Below are 10,514 nucleotides of genomic sequence, written 5' to 3' on the forward strand. Positions count from 1 at the left end.
AGGTCCTCCGTGTGTATGTTATAGCTGTTGTCTTAGTATTCTTATAGGACTCCTGACCATGAGAACAAGTGGGCCTCTGATTCTAATGCCTGCTCTTTGGATTCCTCTACTCCCATTGGGTTGCCATGTCCAGTGTCGGCATGATGGTTTTTGCTTCATCTCATTGTATTTTATTTTGTGAGGTTTGGTTGTTGTCTCTTAGAAGTTTGTTCTTTTCTAACGAGAAACAGAAAGGGAGCGGATCCTGAGGAGAGGGGACATGGTGAGGAACTGGGAGGAATGGGGCCAGGGAAACTGTAATCAGAATATAGTGTATGAAAAAAATAATATATTTTCAGTTTTTAAAAAAATTAAAAGCAAGGAAGAATGCTAACAACTCACAAATTAATCCATCTAATTCTGCCCCTTGCTTCTTCATTCTTTCTTTGCCTAATTTTCTAAAATTGATAGCTACAGATAACGAGGAAAAGGTCACCACTCCGATGTGGAAAATGGTCGGTGTTTTGGAGTAGAGATTGGAGATATTTTCAATTGTCTCCCTCCTCCAAATCAGCTTCAGGATGAGCCCCCCTCCAATGTGTACAATCAGAACTGAATCCTAAGAGCCATGGCTTTTCTGTTTTCTGTCCCTATGTCTGCTGCCTGACTGCCTCACAGTGTGTGGGTCTCACAGCATGCCTCTTCCACGCCCCCATTCTGTACCTAGTCCAGAGTGCTGCTGGGAACAGGTAAATGTTCCAAAGGAGAAAAGAGGGAACTAGAGTTCCTATGGTCTTTTAATGGACCCGAACTTTGAAACTCAATTGTTTTATTTACATTGTAGAGCAGGAGGTTACCACTGCCTAAGTCGCCTGCCTTCTGTCTAGAAACAGTTGAAGGCTAGGGATCACAGCTCCGCGGTCCTTTGCAAAGAAGAGATAGGAAAGGAGTTCTGTGCCTTGTGAGTGACATTGTCCTTGGGGGTGACGAAGATGTGGAGATAAAGATGGTGTCACTAAAAACATGAACATGCTTGAGCTTTATTCTGATTTATTATTATTTTTATTGTTACAACTGTGACGATATAAACACATGGTTTAAAAGTCAAAGGTCAACATGGTGACCTGGGTACATTATTCCCCGTGTCCCAAAGAATGTGCATGTTTAGCTACATACATGCAATCTGCATATAGCAATGGTTAGCAGGTGATTTGGGGTAGGTAGTTTATTCTACCTGGATTTGTTTGTTTGGTTGGTTTTTAGAGTGAGGAAAGTAATGTGTTCCTCACATAATTAAGACTAGATGAGTTGGTATGTTCAAAGTATATGTATAAAATTGGTATTTGATAAACAGTAGCCAATGTAACTACTCATGTCTTTAAACAGATACAAACAAACATGGAGGAAATTCGGTTTTCCTCCTTCCTATGTCAGGCCCGATATTCTGCCTTGAATCTTCATTCATACTAACAGAGGTAAGTTAATGTGATTTCTTAAGTAAAGACATTAAATCCACTGACTTCTAAACTACTGTGGGAAAGTTTATGAGCAAGTCAAGGTGAAGATTTTCTTTCCCTTCTTTCTCCTCATCCTAGGGGACTGTTCAGCCGCAAATATGCGGCTGCTCCTGCTTAGGCACCTAAGTACTGCCAGGGGATGAGTTAGAGATAGACTACTCGTGTTTGTTTGCTGTGGTGCTGGGCTAACCCTGCCTCCAAGGCGCCTGGCCCTCTGTGCATCCAAGGTGTGCTCCTATACACCAGCTATCCTGTAGGAGGCAGCGACGTTCTCCCAGAACTCCAGCGGTGACTTCTGAGCTTCATCCTTCTGTTCCCTTAAGATGGCTCCAAGGTCTCCAGTGGGCTCACTCTTTCCCAGATAGCTTTTGTTTTTTATTCAATGTTTCCTCATTGTTGTGACCAAATGCCAGACCATAAATAACTTAAGAGATAAACAGTGTAGCTCATAGTTCAAAGAAATGAGGTCCATCGTGCTGGGGAAAGCATGGCGGGAGGAGGGGACTGGTCCCTGGTGCTGATCAGGAAGCAGAGAAAGGGGAAAGCCTGATTTTCTTCCGGTCTTCTCCTGTTTCTCCCTCTGTTTGATCTGGCATGTCAGGCCACAGGGTGGGGCCACCTTAGGGCAAGCTCTACCATCTCAGTCAACCCCATGGAAATGTCCTCATTGGCACACCTAGAGTTGCGTCTGTCAGATGATTTCCAATCAAGACAAGACAACAGAGAAGATCAACCATTATACTCAGCAACCTGGGAATGCTGTCAGATGGCCATTCGTACCCTATTCAAAGTGACACCTCAAGGACAGTAGCTGGCTGCCTTGTTGAGCTGTTGTTCCTACCTCACTTTGGATCTATAACAGTAGGTTGTGTTTATAACTTAGTAGACTTCACACAGAAAGTAAAAGCCACATTCTCTCCATTCTCAGACTACCCAATTTAAAGAAGTTGGTAGTCCTACAGACACGTCTGCACCCACGGCTTTATAATTGGAAGGATATGCAGCTTCTATTTGACACCTGGCTTTCTTTTTCACTGCTTCAATCTCTACCAAACTCTAAAATAGGGTTTTTCCTCTTAGTTGGCCACTGGGGAGGGTCACAAGTGGAACAAAGGACACCCCAGCCCACCCCAGGTCCTTTCTAAAGCCAGAGCTTGGGTTCTTTCTTTCTGCCATGTTTAGATTACACACAGCTATTCAGGGCACCAGCAAACGACATGACAGAGAATATGTGTGGGAAGTATGTTTGCCTGTGTTACGCATTCTCCTTCAGACGGTGCTCCATGGCTAGCTATGACTTCAGCTAGTCCGTCAGCTGGTCTTTGTTTCACAGGGCCGTGTATTACCCAGGAACCCTCAAGCAGGGAGCTTTGATTGTTTTAAAAAGTGAGGACGGCTAGAAAGACGGGAGATATGATGAGGACATGAAAGCAAAAAGAGCTTCTCATCCCAGAATCTGGTTGAAGCCTCTCGCTGGTGGAGAAGCAGGAATTCCAGGGCAATTAACAATTAACCTCCTCTCTACCCAGGTGTAAACCTGCAATCTTCTAGGAATCTCACCAGAAACCCCATTTAAAATAAAGGTACATAACTTTAAATCCCCTGTGCCACCTGAACGGGTTCAGATTTTATTCTATCATATTGTAATTCCATCGGAGGCATCTTTGGAGTACCCTGCAATCTCTATTATTAAAATGGGAAACTGAGATAGAGCAGCTGAGGGTCTCTTAGAAACCTGTTGAGCAGTGAAGTTCCAAAAGCTTCCAAACCCTAGAATGGGCACACACACACACACACACACACACACACACACACTCACATCCCCTTGGAAACTTCAGTAAGTCTTCTTCCTTTCCTGGACATCTCACATCTTACTAACCCCTTGTCTTAAGATCTTTGATAAAATGTCTTTCAATAATAGACTTAAACTCTGCTTCACTCTGCCTTGTTCTGGAATTTTCTCCACTGAAACCAAGAGCCCAGTTTTACCCAACTGGAAGTCCTCGGAAAGGTTAAGAAAATACCCAAGGCTGCTGGTGGCTGCTCTGGGCTGTTTCCTATCCTGCTGTCATTGACAAAATGAATCAACAATTTGAGGACAGCATTGGGCTTGGTATGCAAAGGCCTGGGCTGACTCCAGACCGGGCTTCAACATTCCTAGGTGACCCTGAATATATAATCTTTAGAGACAAGGTTTTCTTCTTTCAAATTTTAGACAACATATCAACTATTTTTTCTCAAAATTTTACAAAAAGTTATTCTAGATGTTGTTGAAAGTGATGAAATATAGTACCATTGTAAATGTAATTAAACTCTCAAATATGGCTTCCTGATGCACCGTATAACTGAGCTCACATTAGTAATTTTCTATAGCTCATTAAAATAAATTAAGAGAAGCTAAATGGCCCTCTACAAAACTTTATAGAGCTATTCAGGCAATAATCAAAGCATCATAAACAGGTTATTTAGAAGAATTACTTGGCTTTCTGGTGTTTGAAGCTACCTCAAGTAAAAAGAGTAGGCTTTGAGGCTTTGATATAACCCATAAAAATGTCAGACACCATTTTGATCATTTTACATTATTAATTCACTTACTGACAGGCTAGTCAATTTACTCTTAAATATACTTAGGGTTTTTTTTTAATTGGTAAATTAGATTTTCTTAAATCCATGTCAACCTCCCACATCCTAGTTTCTTTCCCATATCTATGACTTTTGGTTGTGTTGAGCTGGCCATTTGATTTAGTTAGGGGCGTCTGTGTAACCACTGCATTGGGGGAATACATTGGAGCCTGGAAGGATCACCAGTTGCATGCAACTAAGGGAATGACTCCTTGTTTCCATGAGTCTATCTGAAGGAATTACGTAAGTAGCAAGGGATAGCGTCCTCTGAGATCCTCTCCATTCTTGTCTGCCTGTTGTTGATGGGTCCATTTTTTGTTTTGTTTTGGTTTGGTTTTGTTTTTTTGAGACAGGGTGTCTCTATAGCTTTGGAAACTGTCCTAGAACTAGCTCTTGTAGACCAGGCTGGCCTTGAACTCACAGAGATCGGCCTGCCTCTGTCTCCCGAGTGCTGGGATTAAATGCATGTGCCACCACCACCCAACCTGATGGGCCCAGTCTTGTGAGACCCTATGTATTCTCATCTGCCAGTTGATGCCCATTCTTGTGCGGGCCCAATTCAGTCATCGGCAGATGTGGAGAGTTTATAATCGCAATATCTGAAAACACACATAACTTTGATCTGATACCTTATATTGTTCCTAAGGAGTAAAGGATAACTCCCCAACTTCAGCGCTCAACATGCAGCTGTTATATCGTTTTGAGCTTCAAGGAAAGGAAGCATACAGGCCCAGGGTCAGTCTTGGCATGAAAAAGAAAGAAGCAGTTCAAATACAGCTTCTTACAGCCTGTCCTCCCAGCTGACCAAGAACACAGGCTTACTCTTTCTGTTGAATAAAAACCTATACCATTACAGCAGTGTAGGGTCAAGCTTCTAGCGTTAATAGTACAAAATTTTCCTTTGTGATTTTATTTATGTTTTTAAAAATGTATATTGATATGTCTAAATATGAATAATGGCTATTGTATGTGTGATAATGAAGAATTATTGTGTTATTTGCTAAATGTTAAAAAAGATCAAGTTTATAATGACATGAATTATTTATGACTAGAGGTATACTTGGAGTCTTCATTAATGAATAAACCTATGTTTTGGTTAGGTGCTTATGGCAATTTGCTCTTATTATAAAAGCTCAAAACTCTCAGAAGTTGATAGTTTTCCAGTATTCAGCAGCATGACTGGCCTGTATTTTCTTTCTTGTCTTTCCCATCGCTCAGTCAGTTAGTAGCTATGTAACTTGTGCCTTTGTATAACCCACTAGCCACCAGTTTCACCTTCACCTGCCTTATTAGGTTGTTCTGAATATTCAAGAGAGATTGGAAAGATCTTTAGAACATTGCTTGATTTCCAAGTCCTCCTCCCCAAATTACCCCTTCAAACTCCTGAAAAATCCTTCAAATGACAGAGAAGGTGACTGTGCATTTTCTAAGGAGGTCAGGACTCTCAAGGGCTTAGGGGCTCAGAGGCTTCATGGACAGACTTGACTGCGTGGGGACAGTAAATGTGCTGAAGGTTGAGCAAATGACGATATTTGGAATCAGGGAGATCAGCAAGAGGGCAGCCCTGGCCTTCACCGATTGTTATATAAGCCTACCTATCAGGACTCTGTGTTCCTGAGCCTTGAGTTCCTGTCCTGTTACGTCCTCAGTCCCAGATAAGGAGCTCTGTGCTGGAGCTTCTTGGGTCATGAGGGAGGAAAAAGAAAACAGAGGTTTCTGAAATGTGGAGGTGGGATACCGCAATAGCGTGTACAAACCCAAGGACTTGAGGACAAACACAAAGGAAACCGAAGCAGAGATACCAAGTCCACGTCACAGAGTAAAAGAAACAGTCATTTGAACTTTGGGAGGAGTGGAAGCTGCCCAAAAAAATGAGGCAAGGTGAGCCTCTTGGCCGAATTGCTGAGCAGTCAGGTCACATCTGAAGGACTAGATCATGCACAGCCTGGGAGCCATGATTTCATCTCTATATCCTTACGCTGTTATTTCAAGGGAAATTCCATCTCTTTTCAGTAACTTTATAAAACATTCATCAAAGCAGTACCCTGCACCTCATAGGGGGTTAAATCTTCATTGGCATGAATTGAAGCTCACTGTCCACGGGGCTGGGATTTGCCTGGAAGCTTCCAGGATGATGCCTGTTACCTTGATTTACAATCTAATGGTCCATTTGTCTTCACTTCACAAGACCAGTGCACTCATTCCTGAATGCTGGACTTGGCCCAGAGGCTCAGCATCTACATTGTCCTTTCTTGCTCGTGTTTCTAACACTGCCCTGTAAGGTCATTCCCAGGTTGTGATGGATATGGAGGCAGGATAGAGGAATAGATTCTTGGCCCTATCTCCAAATATTACTGTAGTTCCAGCCCTGTGTAAGCTATCTCTTAACTCTGTTCTCAGTTACTCCATCTGGGAAATGGGAATAACAAACCTCCTCTTGAGAACAAGAAGATGCATGAAAAACATTTTTAAGTGATTTCCAAGCTAGCTAAGAGGATAGTGCATCTTACAGAGATGTTCACAGGGATGAAGTCAGGCACACATAAAAGTAATCCTCTTTACTTTGGAATCAAACAGGATTATAGAACTTGGGCAATACATTGTTCAATACTTGATGGGGAGTGGCTGGTGTTCCAAGAAAACTGCTATCTAGAGTTGATATCAAGAGGGACTAAATACTAGTTTTATGAACCAGCAAGTTGCTCACAAAAGTCTAATCTAGGCTCTGACTCAAATCTCTTCACTAGGTTTCAAAGTCTAATGCTCTCAGAGTTAGACCGGGAACTGTACTGCCCTGGGGTCCATCTGATCCTTATAAAACTCTTTCACCCATGTAGAAGTCAGCCCCTGCTCACTATGCAGGGAGGACAGCCATTGCATGCTCTTCTAAAAAACCCAGGTCTCAGCCAAGTTGGAAGCACCATGCAGTGCTTCACTGAAGTCTAGGTGAAGGATGTACGGTGGGCATCCAGTGATATCTGTCAAATGACTGGATGTGCTTGCTCAGTGCAACTGAAGATCCGAGCAGGCCACTTACTTTCCTCTGCAATTAGATACAACTCCATACCTAGTACAGAAACATTTGGCCGGCACTCAAAGCGGTAGAGGGACTGGCGATAATAGCACTGACTAAATATTTGCTAACCGTGTAATTCATGACTGTCGAACTTTACACACTTCATCTGACTTTCACAGTGATCTTGGGAGGCATGGATTAGGATTTTACTCCTTCCAGGGAAAGCCAATGTGGCCCCAGAGACTTTTGTAATGTGCACGGTGCCTTAGGTTGCTGGGTGATCTCAGTGCAGGCAGTTTGAATTCATACTTCTACCCACTCAACTGCAGTATACTTCAGAGGTTGATGGCTCTGATTAGAGAAGCAGAGTCATGTCAAAGAGTCTGCACACTGTCACTGTCCCCTCTAACAAACCAGCAATGACAGCACTCCAGGTAAGTAGGGCTTGGCAGAGCAGGCAGGTATCTTATGTTTTTTAGAGTTACTATCAGGATGTGAATGGCAGGCGGGGCTGCTGGCTCCTTCTGTGTTCCTGGAGGTGGGTGGGGGTCCTCAGTTCAGCTACCTCTGTGTTCATCTCACGCACTTCCCATGCCTACAGAGAGCAGGTCTGACAGTCACGTGTGCCTAGCAACCAAATGCCAGACACCTGTTAAGTAGGAGGGAATACGGGCTCTAGAGTAAAGAGCAAAGGCCTATTTACAGAGCATTGAATCCACGCTTTCACTTCACGAGTACAGAAACTGAGGCAGCTTGCCAAGGGATCCAGTCTGCCTGGTAGTGGTGTAGAGAGCAGAAGCCAGGTCTCCTAACAGCACATCACAGGTGCTTTCTCTGCCCTGTAGGACACACTGGAGAGAGATGACCCTCTGAAGGCTGTGTTACCCTGAGGATCTGGGCACAATACCCTCAGCCAGCCCAATGGCCGTAGACGCACAGAAGGCAAGCCCAGCCATGTGGAAGGGAGAGGCTTCTGAGCCTGTGTACAAAAAGGATCCTTGGAGGAACCATTCATCCTGACCAGCCCCCTCCCACTCTTTGCCTGAAACTTAATTAATCATGTTTGCATCTGGATTCAGACAAGACAATAGCGAGGATGTGTTTTTGGTTAGGAACTGAAGCTGCATTCGCCGAGGAATGTTGATTAGTTAGTGGTCGGTATCATTTTTCATGCCTTTTTAAGTTACAAAAAATTTTAATATCAAAGCATTTCTCCCTGCACCGCACGTATCTATTTCTCATAAGTGCATTCTGCTGGCATAATTTCCCTTCCCTTCCTGCAGGCTCTGATTATGGGATGATCCATCAGGCTGTCTCAGCGTCTTCATGCGGCCCTTCAGCAGCCAGAGGCTTTCCAGGTGAGCTGGGAGCTGCAGGCTGCAGCCTCTCTCCATGTGGAAGGAAAAGGAGAAGGGCAGCTCGGGCCAGGGTACCACCCATTGTTGATCACAGAGATAGTAACGCTCCACTGTTCAGAGTGCAAGCTCTCTTATTGGCGTGCCCCAGATCGCCACTGGAAACCCTTACAGTGGAGAAAATGGCCCAGAACTCCTCTAGACCTGACCCAGCCCGAATGCCAGAACTCACTCTTCAATTCTGCTTTCAGGAAGTGCCCTGGATCTGGGAAAAGCGAGCACAGGAAGTATGTCTTAATGTATACAACATGCCCATATGTGTAGAACATGTCAAATCACAGATGGTAAGTCATGGCAGATAAGCAAAGTTCGAAATATGTGACAGGCGTGGAAATCTATCTACCTGACCAGCAGCCCTCAAGCTAGACTTCCCTTGCAGACAAAAGTGATGGGACCATAGAAGACAGTGAGATGCCCCTTCCTTCCTTCCGGTCAAGGGCCTTTCCAGCTCTGTTCCAAGCTTGGTGCAGGTATCCAAGGATACACCTGCCTGAGAGGGGAGCAAGAACAAGATGCTGCAAGATGCTCAGATGTAGGTTGGCCTTCACTGTCACTGATTTCCAATACCAGTAGCCCAAAGGAACCACAGGGCTCACTATGGGAGAAGATGTCTGGGGAAAATCAGGAGACTTGAGACCTATTTGGGTCACACCAGTTTCCAAAGATGTTCAGATCAGCTGAGGTAGTGGTTGACTTGACCTGAGCCCAGCCACGTTGACTCTGCTTACTTTGCTCCTGACTTGTGGCAGAGAGGGCCGACTGAAGATAAGATATGAAGCTGGTGACTGACCTGAGAACCAACATGCTAAGGTGTCAACCAAACAATAAACGCACTTTTGTGGAAACCAATCACGTAGTCAAACAGTTATTTATTCAGAAAATAAGGGGCTTCTCTTAGGCACTGAGCTACCCAGATCTCATGTAACACTACGCTTCATCTTTTGGGTTTGCCTTAATTCAATCTCATTCTTTTGCCCTTCTACTCCCCAGGCCTCCTGCTTGTGATTGACCAAGGACCAGGGTAGATGCAAAGATGTAACTACTCTCAGACCCATAGACAACTTTTAGCACCAGAAGTATCGATGGTAAGAGCAAGGGGCTAGCAAACTGTAGCATGTGGGCCGAATTTAGCTCATTACCTAATTCTACACAATTGTATTATAATGGCCTCATCTACCTGTGATATTGTTTATGGATACTGCTAGGCTGTCTAAAGACTGGTTAAGATAGACACTGAGAAATGTTAAAAATGTTTATATTTTGCATCTGGATAAAAGAACTTGCTGTAATGCAGAAGCCTCTTTCCAGCTAGGGAGCCAGTGGCCACATAGGCAGCCTACCCAGAATCCTTCACACTCAACTCTAAACCCCCGGTTGACAGGCTTATTGGGAAGCTCTTGGTTTTGTTTTTCATCTTTGTGACTCCTGCCCTCTGGTGGAAAAATGTCTAAGCAGTCTATAACTACATCAAGAAATGATGGAGAACTGTCTTGAAACTCAAGCTCTGTGGGAAACTTCAGAAACCAGGGCAAGCGTGGCTACAGGCTCTTGACCTTTGGAACTGATCTGACTTCAGAAGGATGATGTCCCTCAGTTACTGACTTAAGGCTATAGTCACACTCAGGGTAGGTTTGTGCCGACTCTAGACAGTCACTTGATGAACACAGAAAAACGAAATCATTCTCACTCAATTATTATACAGTTTAAAGGTGTGTATTTATTGAGGCCTGGAGAGATGGCTTAGTGGTTAAGAACACATAACTGTTGTAGAGGACCAGGATTTGGTGTCCAGCACCCACATGATGGCTTATAACAATCTGTAACTCCAGTTCCAGGAGATCTGATGCATTCTTTGGACCCCAGCCACACATGCAGTACAGATATACATGCAGGCAAAACATTTATACATATAAAGTGAATATAAGTTTTAAAAAATGTACCAATTTTTTAATCACAGATATAGGA

The 10,514-nt window shown here is 43.8% G+C and overlaps 2 long non-coding RNA genes across 2 annotated transcripts in view; both read left to right on the forward strand.

Annotated features, from left to right (window-relative positions):
- Positions 1 to 1,445, forward strand: part of LOC126510850 (uncharacterized) — an 88,514-nt gene extending 87,069 nt beyond the window's left edge. The window contains exon 5 of the long non-coding RNA XR_007594529.1: positions 1,366 to 1,445. This is a non-coding gene — a long non-coding RNA (uncharacterized lncRNA). The remainder of the gene's footprint in view (positions 1 to 1,365) is intronic.
- Positions 1,446 to 7,810: 6,365 nt separating this feature from the next.
- Positions 7,811 to 9,380, forward strand: LOC126510862 (uncharacterized). The gene is made up of 3 exons (XR_007594536.1): positions 7,811 to 8,288; positions 8,418 to 8,492; positions 8,741 to 9,380. It is a non-coding gene; the product is annotated as an uncharacterized lncRNA (long non-coding RNA).
- Positions 9,381 to 10,514: the final 1,134 nt, after the last annotated feature.

This window comes from Alexandromys fortis, unplaced genomic scaffold, assembly GCF_014885135.2.
Source record: "Alexandromys fortis isolate MF-2015 unplaced genomic scaffold, M_Fortis_MF-2015_v1.1 scaffold_78, whole genome shotgun sequence".
In the NCBI taxonomy this organism is placed as follows: Eukaryota; Metazoa; Chordata; class Mammalia; order Rodentia; family Cricetidae; genus Alexandromys; species Alexandromys fortis.